This window comes from Rousettus aegyptiacus, unplaced genomic scaffold (assembly GCF_014176215.1).
Source record: "Rousettus aegyptiacus isolate mRouAeg1 unplaced genomic scaffold, mRouAeg1.p scaffold_m13_p_8, whole genome shotgun sequence".
Taxonomy (NCBI): Eukaryota; Metazoa; Chordata; class Mammalia; order Chiroptera; family Pteropodidae; genus Rousettus; species Rousettus aegyptiacus.
In genome coordinates this window covers 106,775,805-106,793,214 of record NW_023416311.1, presented here as the reverse complement: position 1 = coordinate 106,793,214, position 17,410 = coordinate 106,775,805, and the positions used below count along the sequence as shown (strand labels likewise).

The following is a 17,410-nucleotide window of genomic DNA, read 5'->3' as shown; positions in this document are numbered from 1 at the left end:
GCAGGTCTGTACTCCCGTGTGGCATTACTTCCCTTCTGTCTGAGAGATTCCTTTAATGTTTCCTGTAATATGGCTCTTTCGGTGATGAATCCTCTCGACTGGTCACGCGCCTCGCAGATCTTTATTTTGCTCTCGTTTTTGAAAGACGTTTTTGCTCCACTGTCCTCTCGCTTGCATTGTTTCTCACACACACACAGAATCTATGGTGTTCCTCACTGTTGTTTTTTTGTGGATACGGTGTCGTTTTTCCCTCTGATTCCCTTATAGACTTTCTCTTTGTCACTGGTGCCGAACGACATGATTTTCATGTTCCTCGTGGTCATTTTCCTCATGTTTCTTATGCTTCGGGTTCATTGTGTCTCCAATCTGTGGATTTACAGTTTCCTACAAATCTTGAACATTTTTAGCCATTGATTTCTTCAAAATATTTCTCTTCTTCTTCAGTGACTACAATTAAGTGTATATTAATTTTATGTTGACATTGTCCCAAAGCTCAAGGATTCTCTTCTCATTTTTTTTTAAATTTAGTTTCCCTCTCTTTGTGTTTCTTTGTGGATCATTTCTGCTGGTGCTGTCGAGCTAACCAGCCCTTTCTTCTGCATTGTCTAACCTACCATCGACCCCCCCGAGTGTATCTCAGACACCGCTTCCAGAAATTTCATTTGGGTCTTTTTTTTTTTTTTAATGGCTTCCATGTCTGTACTTAACATTTTGAACACATGAAATATACATTTAAAAACTGTTTTGATGTCCTGATTCTAGCATTTGTGTCAGTTTCAACTGAGTGATGTTTGTCCTCAGCGGACCTGATTTCTGGTCCTCTGAACGTGGTGTGGTGATCTCTGAATATAAATCATTGTGCTCTGAGTATCTTCGTGTTCTGACAAATATCTTAACGCTCTGTTTTGGGGCACAGTTCGTTATGTGGAGGTGATCTGATACAGTTGAGTCTTGGATTTACTCCTTAAGGGCAACATATCAGCCTTTAGTGTGGGGCTAGTTACTCCACACTGCCCAGGCAGGCACTTCGAAGGACTCTACATAACGTCCTGCGAATTACGGGGTTTCCCAGTGTGGCTGGTGGGTGCAGGCTCACACCCTGGTCATGGTATGAGCAACAGGGGCTATTTCCTCTCATCCTTCCAGATGGTTCTTCCCCTGCCCCTGATGGTTCCCTTGCACATGTAGGTTGCTCAGTTCTCCACCAATTAGCAGAAGGGGACCATTTTCAAATCTCAAGGTTTCTCCTTTTGAGCAGTAATCACCTTCCTTCTATTTCGCTTTGCGGTTTCTAGCCACCTTTACCCACCTGGACACTCGGGACCGTCTCCACATCTCAGGGAGTCCCCTGGGCTCTCCCTGCATCTCTCTTCTTTCTACACTATCCTGGGGACACTCGCTCAAGCAATAGCCTGGCTCGACAGCAGGGCTCGGCGTACGTGCTGTGTCTCTTAGGAATCGCTCTCCTTCACCGCCTGCAGTTCAGCGTTTTGAAAGCTGGTGTTTCATATTTTTTGTTTGTTTGTTTGTTGTTGTTTCAGGTAGAAGGTATTTTCATGTCCAGTTACTCTATCTTTGCCAAAAGCTGGAAGGGTTTTAAGAATGAACAATTTTTCTCCTCATGCTTGATTTTTAAACACATGCTTTCCACCGTATGTAAAAATTTGCACTAAGTGAAGTACTAACCAGTTAAGTACTTAAATTTTTACGCTTTAAAAGAAAACGTTCGCCATTATGGTATTAAAAATAAAGGTTACTTTTGGGTTGTTTCTTTTATTTGCCTGATGACTTTTTAATTGAATTGACATTTTCTTTATTAAGGAAACTGAATCAATGTGTCGCCTTTTTAAAATGGCCATTCAATAAATGTTTACTTTGTCATTGTATATATGAAACAAGCTAGGATTTAAGTGAATTATCCCTCTGTGCTTCACTAAGGAGTATATAGTAAATGTCACATTCCTCAAGGAGCAAGAAAGTTTCGTTTCTTCATCTAAAATCTTATACTTTATTAATATAACATAAAGCATAATAAAATTGGAGGCTAAAATTATTGAGCATGTACTGTTGAGCACTTAGTGACTAGAATGGCATATAAGGAGGAAAGTTTCCTGCTGGGCTGCTACTCTATCTACTGTCTAGAGAAGTCCCGGCACATAGTAGGTGCTTAACGAATACCTGTTAAGTTGATGCATGTGCACAGAGCTAAGTACTTTACATGTATCACCTTGTGTAAACCTCATAAAACTATTTCCTGGGTTGCGGTGTGTGTTCACTTTACAAAGATGTTAAGGTTATTCAGGTGAGAGGCTTAGCCTTGGCCAGAAAAGAAATTCTTCCTTCAAAAGCAGGAAGGAGAATGAGATCAAAGGTGATGTTTTAAGACATCTGGACATAGAGAGGGGGGATGTTGAAGGAACATAATGAACAGTGGATGAACTAAATGTCCCCAATCTTTCAAGTGTTTTGTTTTAGAGACCATAGCAGTCCATTGATGCAGAGAACCTACGATGCCAAGGTAAGCCATCGTTAACGTTCGCACCAAGATTCATCACTTAAATGACTTTGATTTCTATGAAGTCTAGAGAGCAGCTTCTGAAATGCCTTCTGTGCTGTCGCTCACGGCACAGCTGAGTCCTACCTTACCCCACGCAAGAGCCTTAGGCTCACAGGGAGGTTTTCGCCACATCACATTCCTGGGGTCCGGAACTCTGAGGACCCCAGCTGGTCCTGGCGCGGCATTATGCTTGGAGCTGATAACTGAATGCCAGATGGAAAACTAGTCTACGGCCATATCACCTTGAACAAGCCCGATCCTGTCTGAGCTCGGAAGCTAAGCAGGGTCGGGCCTGGTTAGTACTTGGATGGGAGACCACCTGGGAAGACCAGGTGCTGTGCAGATGTAAAAAATAAAAATAATAATGGATTATAAATTTACAAGGTCCTTGCAATCTGTGATGTCAACCAAGGGTTGCCTCACCTAAAAAAAATAATAATAATAATAATCGAAAACTAAAAGAGCTGAAACTGTGGTTCTGAAACTTGGGGCAGGCGTCCTCACAACCATGAATGAGCTTCTGCTCCCTGGGGGATACCCAGACTGCAGTGTGAGCAGAGATGACATTCCTCCCGTTATAACTCAGTTCAACCTTTGGAAGGATGGAAGACCTCCCACGACCGAATAATTTCCTGAATTTCTTACAGACTTGGAGGTGGAAGACCATGGTGCAGAGGAACGTTCCTGCAAGACCAGGTGGGTACCCCTAAGAAATCAACTGAAAAGAACAAAAGCATGTGCGTACACTGAGCAAAAGTTGTACACTAGTTTCAAGTGACGATGGAGTATTAAGTTAATTCAGTGAACATGAGACTGAAAAGAAAGATGAGAAGTAAACTGAAGACACTTGAAAGTTATCTGCATTTGGAGGGGAGAAGGGAGAAGGGAAAAGGGAAGCCAGCAAAATAAATAGAAGAACAGTCATGGGGCAGAAGAACACCAGACTGACTTTCTCCTAGGCAGCTTTGGTGGCGAAGCGTGATGGAAATCCAGCTGTCAAAAGTGACATGATGCCAAAAGCATGGGACACAAAAGCCCAAACAGGCAACAGGACAACGCGAGACTAAAGAGCTGCCTTTTCTGTCAGTATAAAACACTAAATTTCGTTAAAATTTATGAAGAGCAGATTTAAATGACTTGCACTCCTAGAATAGCACATCATTGAGTCACATAACAGGTTAGGATTTGTAAGAAAAATTATCACATAGTTTTATAACTTTTTCCTAAAGAGACTAAATTAATAACTAATTTGGTTCAATTAAATGATGTTTTTTAAATATTTTCAAATGGATAAAAGTGGCAAATCTTTTGTGGGGTCTTAGCTCACTCAGTATGAAACAGGAACTCACAGTTTCATCGATTCCTTCAATAAGTATTTGATTAAATGCCGTACCACAGCTTGAGTTGGGATCATATAAGCCAGATTTGAGAATCTGGAAAGCCCTAGACCGAATACTGAATTTAGTAAAAATAGATTTGCCATGATTTCACTAATATGGAAAGAGAAAAAGAGACTGGACAGACGTGGAGAATACAGAAGATGGATGGCATGCCATGCACTGGGAGGCGAGACACTTCCTACAGCATAGATCTGATTGCTGGAACACAAAGAATCAAGATTTGAACTGACCACGATGGCTGGATAAAATAGAAAGGGGGAACCCAAGACATATCCTGAGACCATTTTTGTGGACAATACATACTCAGGCATAGAGTCTTTGTCAATCTCTCCTGTAGGAGAAGGGAATACTGAGGACCAGGCTCCAACGACAGACAAAATGGCGGTCCTGGGCAAAGTCTTCATGTATGATAATGGACTGTGGTTGGCTGGATGGTGAGAGCAGAAAGGGACATGGGACTCGACAGGTTTGATCATGACACCGAAGGCTCTGGGCTTCTCCTTGATGAGGCCTCAAGGAAAAGTTGGTCCTCCTGCCGAGTTAAGTTAAATGAGAAGGGAAGATTTACTAATGAGCGAGAGAAGGTATAAGTTCCCTTAATGGCCCACCATTCCAATCTCCACTTCTCAAAAGTATATAATCCCATTATTTGTAGTTCAATGATCATCGGCTTATACCTTCATTCCTGTGCTTTACGTATTTTATTATGACCACCTGTTCGAGCATTTGTATTCCTCCTAGATTGTTAATTTCTTAAGGAAGGGGCTAGGTCCTAAGTTATCATGTTATAAGTGAGCAAAATGCATGATTTATCACTGGAGCTGGGTATGTTTGTTTATGAATGAATGGCCCAAGTTCCTGGCGTCACAGCTTCCCGAGTGGAATGGCCAAGTCGTTGGTGACACGATAATTTATTCCAAAGAAAGTGTTTCATGATCACAATTGCACGTGAGAATACTTCTGCGGGACTTCAAGAAAATCAGTAACTCTATAAAACATTTTTCCATCATGTTATTCTCAGAATTCATTATTCTAATTGACTTTAAGGAAAAAAAACATGTGACTCTCATTTGAAAGGGCTGTGAAGGATTTATCTAGGTGATGGCTCTCGTTTCGGTTTCTTCCTTGCTTTTTTTCCTTTCAAATTAGTGCCTGTCTGATCATATACAGAAACTATATGAAAAATATATGAAATGATACATGAAACTGCCATTTATACTTCCAATGGCATATGGGAAAATAACTGCCATTGTTGTTTTTAAATCAAACCGAACATGCACAAATTGAAATGGTTCAAATGTTTCTCAAGTTTATTTGAAAAACAGTCACAATTCCTACCGTCTCACTTCCCCTTCTTCAGAGTCAGGTGCTTTTAACTCAGCTTTCGGATTTGTATTTCTGTATCTCTATTAACTTTCTCATATTATTATTCCTTGAATTTTTAATTATAAGCATCGTCGACTGAATTCCCACGAGGCAATGTGAGGATGTAGCTCCATTTCCCGCCTCCCCCCATCTTCCCCCATCTTCCCTGTCGCGTTAACCTGCAGTTTTAGGTAGAACAACGTCACGGTGTAAATCCTTCAGAGTACGACTTCTTTAACATTGATACGCAACATTTTCTTTTTCCTATTCGAATGGCTTGCCTTTTTGTGTTCCTCTTGTTCATTTGCTCGGTTGTCCACATGGCTATCGTGAATCCAACCCAAAACTTCCCTCGATTTGTATAAACATCTCTCGGCACAAACACCAGAAACAGGTCCATTCAGCTACCGAGGACTCTCCTGTGCCCTCCGCCTGCTGTCGCCCGACTTCCCTCACGGCCCTCACCCCGGCCCTTCCTTCACCCCATGCCGGGGGCACCCCCTTTCGAGCAGTCTCCCTGCTTCCTACACCTGTTGCCTTCATTTTCCAACATCTCCTTTTTCTCTGGTGAAAACTGTCTTTTCAGTGAGAGAGGGAGAGAGAGAGAGTGAGCGAATGGGAGGCAGTTTTTAAGACCTTGCATGTCTTATATGTCCTTATTCTACCCTCAGGCGTAGTTCTTTCTATGGCTGAGAAGGGAGAGAACTCTAGGTTAGAAAGGACATTCCCTCAGAGGTTTGGGACACCGCTTCACTATCTGCTCCCTTCCCACGCTGCTGCCGAGGAGTGTGTGTGCACCATTCTGAGTTCTTACTACACTTGTATGAAACCTGTTTTCACTTCCTTCCAGACAACTTGTGTCCCCTCTTGGTCCCCGGTGTTCTCAAATTTGCTATGTGTCTTGACATAAATTTATTTTTAGACATTTTCTGGACATTTAGTGGGAACGTTTAATCTAGAAACTTACGTTATTCAATCCTAGGCAGTTCTGCATTCTATTGAAAAGAAAATTTATGCTTTTCTCCCCTTTGTTTTATATTTTTTATTCGTGCTCTTGTTTTTAACGCATCATTCAGATGTTAAAATCTACACCAGTTCTTAAGTTTCTTCTTTTAATCTTTCCCTCTTCGAGTTCTCAATCTTTTTACCTTTCGCTATATTCTCTGTAAAGTTTCCTCGCTTTAATCGTATAGGTCTCTAACAAGTGGTTCGTTGTTGTTATTGTACTTTTAATCTCTAAGACCTATTTTCTCTCCTCTGAATATTTCTTTTAATTATCATCCAGTATTTATTTTGCAGATGTGACAACATCTCCTTTCCCCCTCAATGATGTTAATGTTACGTGTCAGTATACCTTCTACTTTACAATGATTTTCTGTTTTAGAAGCCCTTTCATGTGATGGGCTCTCTCAAACACCTCCAGTTCCCTGGCAGTCTGCTCCTGTTGAGCGGTGGGTAGAGAGCTGTCATAGTCTTGGCAGGAGCGGGGCTTGTTATCTGTGTTCTCCAGGAGAAGCACGTAGATGTGTCTGTGCAAAACTCCCAGAGGGCTCTCCCAAGCTCCATCTTTGAGTGTGACTATCTGGCAGCCCCGTTTGTGAAAACTGTACAAGGTACAGGCTGGGGGCAGGGTGAAGGCGAGGGGCTCAAAATTCAGTAAGTAAAATTTCAACTTGCAGTCGTCCACTTGAAACACTCTTCCTCGTGGTCCTAGAGCTGAGAGTCTAGCTTCATCCTCCGCAGAAGACACCTCTAGTCTTTTTTTGTCAATGTGTGGGAAGAGTGGTCGCCCAGCTGTGTACGGTGGGGATGGGAATTTGGGGGTCAGACTGATATTTAAGCAGATTTTCAGTTAATCCCCTGCTTCTAGTTATATTTCATGACTCATGTCCCCAGTTCTCCCAACTTTTGAAAAAATTTCCTTAAAATTTTGGCTCTTTTTACTTTTCCTACTGCTTAGAACTCCACTTTCTTGGGTATCACAAGTTATTAATTTACCACTTTATCGTCCATATTTTATGAGCTCTAAGACTGATCCATTGCAAGATTTTATTTGATCAGTTCTAAGATTCTTTTATACTTTAATATCTCCGGGCTTTCTCTTGAATTGGGATAACTTATATTTGATAGCATGGGACAGTTTAACTACAAGCATTTTGATTTCTTCATAGTACATGAAGTAATTATAATAGATGATGGCCTCTCAATCTTAGTGAACTATGGTTCTTTACTCACACGTTCTCTATGTTTATGGGGTTTAGCCCGTTTAAAAAGTGTCATCAACATTCTGGTGAGGAAGGAGGAGTTAGGCCAAGGGTCGCGTTTACCTTCCTTACTTGGGAGTCAAGTCATTTTCTAAAAGAATTTGGGAGCATCAGAGAAAGGAGCATGTGCCTAAATAAGAGTGAACCTAAAATGCCTCTGACCCCTGAACCACCGGCCAGAGGTGCTGAGCTAGAATACCGTCACGTGCACAGGTTGGTCCTCCCGGTTCACCTCCGAGCAAGACCACATGCCACGCCAGGTTCTAAGACCTCGTTTACAGAAGCATCGAAGCCAACACAATACAATCACGCCAGTTCTGTGCGAAATGAAAGAACGGAAGATCATTTCTACTATTTCTGCTCAGGCTCTGAAGAGTCAACGATTTCAGGGAATCTGACTTAGGGACTGTGCCAGCCACTCTGGGGCAAAATGACTGTTTGAGTGTTTTTGAAGTATTTCGTTATACTTGTTTAAACGTTGTCCTCAGATGTCTTCCACCTGGGAGAGGATCAGAGCCGAGGCCTGCGGCTCTATGTCCTCTGGCTTGTGTCTCTGCAGGGAGGAGGAAAGGCCAGTTTTCTACTGTGTAGACAGATGGCTTTTGCTCCCTGGTGTCCCTCATGTCTGCATTCATCAGGGATTTGTACCGTCCAGTCACCCTGGGTGACCTTTTTCCTCGCATCGCTTTTCACTCCCATTTAACATGAATGGGTCGACTCGGTCACCACCAACTCCTGGCTGTGTTATTCCACTGAAACACACTGTAAAGCCAAATCTGGAGAGAAGGTGGCACAAATGACAGGGTGACAATAATAGGAAGCCTACAGCAAAGTGTCCGACAAATCTGGAAAGAACAAACCATGATGTGAAAACGGAATGGAACAAATCAATGTCAACTGCGAAGCTATGTAGACCTCACGGAAGAGTCAAAAACAATGGCAAAGAGCTGTCTGCGGAAGTTCACAAAACTGACAGATAAGTGTTTTTAAAAAGCCCGATGTCATTCTGGGTCACCTAGCAAGAGAGAAGATGACAGGAATCAGCACCCTGAAGCTGAATCATAGGCCCCTTTCCGGAAATTTCAATAAAATGAAAATGCAACAAAACACCTTTCTTTGACCAAATCCTTCAATCTGTAGGATTCCATCTGCTTTGTTCTACCATTTTGTCTTGCAAGTTGACAAGCATATTTAAACTACAGTGAAGCATATTTACTGTAGTTTATTTAATTCAGATAAATGAAATACAGACTCCACGGAATAAAGTAGGTTATAATTCCCGGTAGTTCAAAATGATGAAAAAACCCATTAGGTTAGACTTAAAAATTTAATACTACTACTATATTGGTGACTCTTAACTATATCTAGAGTTTCTTTTAATGCCTGGTGCAGAACCCAGAACTATGGATTAAAAATGTATAAGTACTGAGGCTCTGATATTTACATTTTGAAAAATTTCTACCAGTGGTTTTCATACCCCTATCTGCTTGGGAATGACCATTTATGGCAACACTACATAATAATGGCAATCGATATTATAAGTATTTACTTATGATGTATCATGCTCTGATAAGTGCTTTACATGCATTAACTTATCCATTTCTCACACTGATCCAATAATGTAGGCATTTTATTGGCTGACATATCTCAGACTTAAAGATGTTAAGTAGATTCCCCAAAGATATTAAGTAGATTCCTAGTTCTAGCTGGCTGGGAGTAGAACCCTGAAGTCAAACTCAAACTAACTCTTTAGAACCCCATTCCCTCTAGGACTACTCATTATCACCATCTGAAGAGAGGCTATACAGCCAGGAGTAATACGGACAAAATAATAACACACATTTCTTTAATGAGGGATGACTGGGGCTTACCATTTCATACTCTTTTATTTTAGTATTCCTTCTCTACCTAGAAATAAAATATGGGAATTATCATATCTAACCACAGAATTCTACTCATCGTACTGTTCAAGTTTACAAGTGAAATCTCCCTTTCTAATAATGGCCCTTAATTTTAAGAGGGCCACTGCAAAACTCAGTTATATCCAATGCAGGCAATGAGGATGGTGAGGCATGATGCTCCAATGGCCCTGCCTATGTTTACTATGGTGAACATGCTTTATCTGGATAATAAAACGTTTGGCAAGAGGAAGAACCAAAACGCTAGGTTCATGAAATCCACGTTAAAAAAAAAAAAAAAAACTCAATTGTCAAGTTGACATTTTCATATAGTTTTATGCTATTTCATTGGCACGGCAGAATCATCAACTTTCCCATGATTTCCCATCTTCGTAACATGAAATTTGCTAATAAATTTTACTGGTAACTCTTTGAGAGCTGAGCATCTTTCAGGACCAGCAGATGTCTCAAGTCTCTTCAGGAGCTCCAAAATTCCCAGAGCGTTCTAAAACTCGTTAGGTGTTTGGAAATCAAAAATTTCACCCAACTAGGTATGGTGGCGTTTCTGCTTAATTCCCACTTTTCTGAAATTGCTGCTCTTCCGACTACAACATCAGGTTGCTCTGGCACGTAAATGAAGTGAAAAAAGAACACCTCCTTCTTATTAACTGCAGCCACGGCTGGAGACGGAGCCAGCCATGCTTACTTGCCTGGAAGCAAACCACGAGTGGCAATTACCTTTGGAGTTATGATTACATTTGATTCAAAAGCAAGGACAGTGCTACCGTCTTCATCCAAATCTATCGCACCCACCACACAGTAGGTGCCACATAAATATTTATGAAAATAAATAATCATAGGGCAACAGATATTACGTGCAAAGCATTCTGCAAGGTGCTAAATGGCACAGGGAAGACAGACACGGGTACAAACTTAGTCTGGGTATGAATCCCGTGATGGTTATTTTACCTGTCAACCTGAGTGGGCTAAGAAATGGCAAGATAGCTGGCAAAACGTTATTTCTTGGTGTGTCTGTGAGGATGTTTCAAGAAGAGATCAACATGTGATGAGCAGACCGAGTAAAGGTGACTGTCGCTGTCACCAGCGCAGGTGGATTCCACCCGACCCCTTAAGGGGCTGCAGAGAACAAAAGGCAGATGAAGGGCAAACTGCTCTCTCTGCTTCTGCTGAGACACTCCTGGTCTCCCCTTCTTGGCATCAGCTCTCCTGGTCCTCTGGGCCTTCACGCTTGGACCTGGACTTACACTGTTGGCTCCCCTGGTTCTCGGCTCTTTGAGTTTGGTCTGGAACACCACCAGCAGCTTCCCTGGGCCTCTAGCTTGCAGGTGGCAGATTGTGGGACTTCTCACCCTCCCTAGCTGCCTGCCCCATCCCTCATAATAAATCTCTTTCTCTTCATATCCTATTGATTCTTTTCCTCTGGAGAACACTGACTGACGCAGATCCCGTTGATAGTTTTTAAGTGTAGTAAAAGAGTGGAAATCTGTGCATCATTAATTAGAACATGAAGTAAAATGCAAAGTCATCATGAGAGAGAGATAAATGAATTTGAAAGATGACATCCAGCCAGGGAAGACGGAAGGGGTGGGGCGAAGGAAGAAATCAAAGCCAGTGACACATGCAGAAGGGAGGGTTTGAGGTGTTCCATGAGTTGACTATTTGACCACGTTCGAGGGTGGAGGGAAAGCATGGCAGACGGAAGGAGCGGCATGAGTTAAGGCACAGAATTAGGCAAATGCAGAATGTGCATGTGTGTCTCAGGAAGTAATTAGGGTTCGGTTTGATTGCAGTACAGAGCCAGATCCAATACCAGGCAAATTAGATAGGAAGTTTTGACTTAAGTAAAAAGCTACTATTCAACAGTGATCCGATTTTCCTCATGTATTTAATGTGATGCACTATCTCCCCTATGTCTATACTCCATGTGAGAAACCCTTTGAGATTCCATTGAAGTCATCTATTTCACTGACAATAGTTAATACAATTTAACTGTTTTTTGACATCTGAAGGTCAACGGGGTTAACACGGACTCTTCACTACATTACAAGGATAGTGTATGGTAAGGGCATCAGTTTGCCTGTCCCTAAATGTCCCTGTCAACTGCAGAGCTTTTTCATAATTAGGAGGACACAGTAAGTCCTCTGGCATTGTGGACACAGACAGCTATTGACTCCTACAACCAAAGAAACAGTCTCATTTCTCTTCCGCTTCATTTATATTGTTGACATTTCTTTCTGGTGATTTTGTGTGTGTGTGTGTATCTTTCAGAGCTCCTGTTCCTCATTGCCTCCGAAGTGGCTTTTAATTGCTACTGTCACATCTACTACTGACTGAGCAGCCTGAGGTTACCATAAGGCTGACATCAGGTAAGGGGGAGTCGTTACATTTGTACCCTAATATAAGTATAGTGGTTTTAGAACTTGTGTAAGAACAGCTGTACTGTTACTCTAATTATTATACCTTCCAATGACCCAGTAGAAGGCTTTGGATATGAAATATAATCCACTTGTGTAAAGAGGAGGGAACTGGCAACCAGAGCGTTAAGTGAATAACTGAAGATTACTCAGCTAGTGATATGGCAGAGATGAAAACCCAGTGACGGCCACACCAGTGGTCTTTCTTATCCTTGCTAAGGTGTGGAAATGTACATCTGCATGTCAACCCTTGTGCTCCATCTCTGAAATATATTTCTCTACTGTTTAGGTGGTGACATATTTGAAATGAAAACATTCTTACATTAACTTGCTTAAGTCCAAATGGGACAAGAGGATTTGATTCTACTTTTCATTTCTTATAATACCACATATTCAAACAAAAAAAAAATACCTTCTTCACTAAAGTAGCTTCATGACTTGAACATTTCAGTGTGATCCGTTCTCAGATCGACTTCAAAAGAATGAATTTAAACCTATTTTCAAGCTGTGAAGGTTTGTTTCCTTTCTTTTTTTTTTTTTTTCCTTTTTGAAATCCCTCTGCTGGGAATGGATTACGAACAGCCTAACAAGAGTTTTATCCATATTTGCATCCCAATAATCAAAGAAGAACTTGCAGGGATGTAGCACTGATGAATACACGATCGTCGAAATAGTTTATATGTGTCGGAGCAAAATGAACTGTGACCAATAAATTGCTTCTATAGTCAGCATCTTTCCACATCTCCCCAATATGTAGAACTGTCTTAATGGATGTGCATTATCAAGTCTGCAGGGTCATAAAGAATAGTGTACCAGATGCTCCTGGTACACGGAATTTGTCACACTGTAGACAAGCTAACATCATTATGTGAGACCACAGGGGAAAGAATAAAAGATTCACATTTAATCCATATTAACTACCGGGAGACCCATCAAGGCAGTTGGGCTAGCTCATGATACAGTAGCTTCTAGCAAATTAGCAGCCCATAACAACTTAGTTATAATGAGCTGCAAGATCTTACGCCATAAGCTCGAATCCATTAAAGCGAATTCTAGTACATGAATTCATGTACAGAGTATAACCTTAACATCTGTCTGTGCTTAGCCAATATTTTGTTTATGCCTTCTTAGGAACAACCAAATTATCCTCATGTCCCCTGAAACAAGGGGCTGTGACTTCCATCAAGTGCAGTTTTACCTGATAGAGAAGGCGGAGCCGATCCGCACCCGCCTCCCTGGCTGCAGAGCTGGGCGGCCAGCTGTTCGTGATTCCAGCAGCTGTTTTGTACATTTTAGGCCAATTTTCTCCCAAACAATTTTCCTTTGCTAGTCGAGTGGGACAAGCAATAATCTAATCAGAAATTAAACAGTCAACAAGGCATGCATATCTAATAAATATTGTAGAACTTGTACGTAGTTAAGCTAAATAACTTAAATCAAATCCAACTAGACTCAGCCTGGAGAACCTTTCTATTTTAATAAACTTAGGCCATTTTTTCACTTGTAAAAGCAATGTCCTCCCCTTCTCTCCCCATGGTGAAGGGGAGACTCTTAGGGATTCAGGACGTAGTCATGTTAACAATATCACTACTATAATAATTATTTCTGTTTTACATGTGAGGAAACAGGAATAGATTATCCATGGTGAACTGGTTGCTGAGTTAAAGAAACAGTGAGTATATTGTTTACAGTATTTCCATGGAGTTTTAGGTACAAGATGAATAAATAGTTATATGAATAATTGAACTTCCCCCTTCTTGTTATGTCTCATGCAGAGAGTGTACGTGAATCACCTGGGCAGCGTTTTCAAAATTTACAGCCCTCTTCTTACTTTCAGAAACCACAGCATGCATGAAAATGGACGCTGCAGATACCATGAAGGGTTTCCTCGGTTTTTACACACCCCGACTGCGTCGGGTTCTAATCGATCTAGACATCGTGCCTTCAACGTCTCAGATGCTCACGATAAGGAAACAAACAAACACATAACAAAAAAAAAAAAACCCAAAGCCAAAAGAAATAACAAACAAAGCACCACAAAAGAAGGAATGAGGAGGCAGTGACTTTGCTCGCTACACCTTTCGGCGCTGCGCTTCCACTGATCACTTTCCCGGTGACAGCGTGAAGCACAGGGAAGTCACACCAGCCGTGAACTCTGTGAAGATCAGCAGCATCCGTCAGGGCCGGCGGCATGGCCCCTTTTAGAAATCTGTGAATCTCCGCATCGTCCTAAGTCAAACGACACCTTACCGAGAAATGAGCAAAGGTCTACAGCACGGGCACATCTGCTCCTGAACTTGATCCAATGAAATGTTGCTCTGAATATGAAAGAGTAAGTTGCCACGTACTTTAAGGGTGACATCACGCTGCACCTGCGCCGCAGTGTGGAGCGTGCCACTGCTCCTACGGGAAAAAGTTACGCGCAAAGCACGCCCACATTTTCTCAAAATCCTACCACCGGAGTGTACTGGGTCCAACAGAAAATGCAGCCTCTGACTCCCGGGTCCCTATTTTTGGCCCACTACACTACGGCTCAGGGGCTTATTTCATACCTGGCTAAATACACTAAGAATTTGGTCTCCAATAAAAACTCACATATTCTCAAAGTTTCCCTAAAACGTCGACGTGACTTACAAACAAGGATGGTAAGAGAGTTGCCTGGCTTCCTTTGAAAAACGGAAGGAAACTTGTCGGGTCTCGTTAAGACGGATGTGGCACCTACGTCACCATAAGGTCCTCTACCCCGAGGCTGCTGGTCTTTTGAAAGGAGCAGCAGTAACCGTTATGAGAGTCCTTGATTGGTCGTCTTGTTCTTACTGGACTAATGGCTCCGCGAGGACAGTGCCTTGCATCTCTTCATTCCTGGCTTCCAGAACAGGGCCTGGGGAGAAGCTCAGTAAGCGGCACTATGATAACAACTATGCTACGCCATTTAACTTAAAACAGCCTCATGGGATGCTGCGGAAATGCTACCCATCCACAGACTTATCGAATAGAGTGAAAATGATCCACAAGGCTGCACAACGAAACAAGCAGCCCAGTGGCTGCAAAGAAAGCAGTGGGGACAGAATGAAGGGGGAGGACGTCGTAAGATCGGGCCTCGGCCTGCACGTCCAGCCTTCTCCCTCTGCTCACTGACCGGCCCATCCTGCATCCGGGGTAACAGTGCGTCTCCTCAGTCTGCCTGTCTCCCTCCCTGCCTCGTGTGCGCACACACGCGTACAGCATGACGGACAGAGGCCTGCAAACATACAAGATTTAGACGGAGCACGTGCACTGAGCCCTCGATCCCTTACCGCCTTGAACCTGACACCTGCCCGAGTCTACAGTGTGGCCGACGGAACTGCTCCGATCTCTACGGTCACCCTCGAACGTGTCCCTCCATCCCCCCTCACGGCCAGTTTCTGCGTCTGTAAAGTCAGAGAGTTGGTTTTCAAATGCTCACGGCTCAGGCGATCCTCCGGGGAAGAACGCAGACGTCCACTGCTCCGCTTTGAGACGTTGGGAAGGAAGCCGCACTGACCACGGTTGTCCAGGCTGAGTCTGATACGGGTGCCGCGTAGCACCCCATGACCAATCCCTGAGCTCCGGCCCCGCAGGACCCCCAAACAGTAACACGCTAATGTGCCGGTCCAACAGTTCACGGTAAAAGGGAGCAGAGCCTGGAGCGCCTGGCTGCGGGTGAAGAGCACAGGAAAACAGGGACGGGGACGTGGATGTGGGGGGAGGGAGAGGTCCACGAGCGGCAAAAATCGGCATCATCTAAGTGAGATGGTTAAAGTGGACAGTGCTCGGGTAGAGGGCTGAAGGCGAGTGAGCTGCAGAGTTAAGCAGACACGGGTTCAAAATCCTGCACGGTTTCTTCCTGTGACCTTAGACATAGCACCTAACGAAAGAATTACTCGGCTCGACGTTTCTCATCTACCGTACAGAGATATTCTTGATCACACAGCGCCTTATTAAATCCAGAGATTAAATAAGCCCCTGTATGTGACATCTGGACATTATGCGTGCACTGCATTTGCCGCATACATGCTGGACTACGCCAGGGTCTGCAAACGGAGGTCAGGTCCACAGCGGCGGCTCCCTGTGCTCCCCGGGAGGCAGCAGCCCCACGTGGCCCAACGGCCGGCCAGGCTGTGAGTTTGCAGACACAGCCTTACGCCTGCCTCAGTCTCCCTCTGTACAGCATTCTCTCTTCACTTCTGTATTTATGGTTTCCGATTTCTGGCAGAAGTACTCCTTGATAATGTGGGTACAGTTAATCCCCGACCTCAGCACCTACATTTAATTACCTTTAACGTTTCAACGCTGAATATTTATAGTATCTCTTGAAAATTACCAGACATTGGTTCAGAAGAGCAGGAGGCCTTGAAATGAACGAAGCAGCTGACACTCATGAAGGGATGTGAGAACAGTGTGGAGGCCGCGCAATGAACAATCACATTCAGTTCGTCTTGTACGAGGCACGTGTATCCAAATGTTACGCTGTACGTGAAATGGCAACTGAGGTTTACGGGATGCAGAAAAGCTCTGATGATCTCACTGCCTCATAATGGAACCACCAGACAGTTCACCAACACTTAAAATTACATCCGAGTCTTTAAATACAAGCTAGTCCAATCGGAAGCCAGTGACTAACTCCATGCTTTTATTCCCAGAGGAAGCGACCCACAGATCTTTGAAAAATACTGGCACACTGAAGAAGACCACTACGTGATTAGCCATATTGTAGTATTTATTAAATTCCTGGAGCTGGCAGAGTTTGTTTTTAAAACTACATGTGCTGAATTTAATTAAACTTGTCAAATGTAGGATGAACTTGATGGGACAGAGACCAGTGATTGGATCCCCAAAGATGAAAACATACCATTATGCTTTCGGTTAGCACTAAATATGGCCAAAGTACATGAGGACCACTATGGATAGTATTCATATTTATTGGTAATTCTCAGGATCCTAAGAATGTAGTCTTTTTTTTTCCCCCAGTAGAAATTTAACAGAACAGCTTACTAAATATGATCACTTAAATAATCCAGGCCATTAAATAATTTTTCTCATGTCAATGGATATTGGGAATATGCAGAAACACACGATTTCATATTTTAGAGACTGTATATACCTTGCGGCGTGTTCTTCATAAAAATACTTTGGAGAATATGCGGAAAAGTCACGGAACCTTAGGGAGTGCGGGAACATTACCGTAAAAGGCACAGCTTTTGTGGTGGAGGCTGCGGGCACTGGAGAGTGCTGAGAGGGGAGAAGATGCTACAGGTCCACCTGAGGCTTCAGACCGCACCGTAGAAGGAAAAGTCTCAGCTCCCCTACAGTGATGATGCAGGCAGCTTAGCTAAGAGTGTTGGTGCATAAGCAATTATGCATCCGATGCCTGCACCTGACTACTTTCTCTCATACTTAAGCTAGAATTATGGATTGCAAGTGTTAACTTTGAATATTCACTACTTTATTTCTTAAAATCGGGGGGAGGGGG

At 42.9% G+C, this 17,410-nt stretch overlaps 1 protein-coding gene and 1 pseudogene across 4 annotated transcripts in view; one reads left to right on the top strand and one right to left on the bottom strand.

Moving 5' to 3' along the window:
• The window catches only part of CTNND2 (catenin delta 2), a 751,200-nt gene that overhangs the window by 480,270 nt on the left and 253,520 nt on the right, over positions 1 to 17,410 (bottom strand). The gene's annotated exons all lie outside the window — the stretch shown is intronic.
• On the top strand, positions 2,783 to 2,901 carry LOC118607097 (annotated as a pseudogene).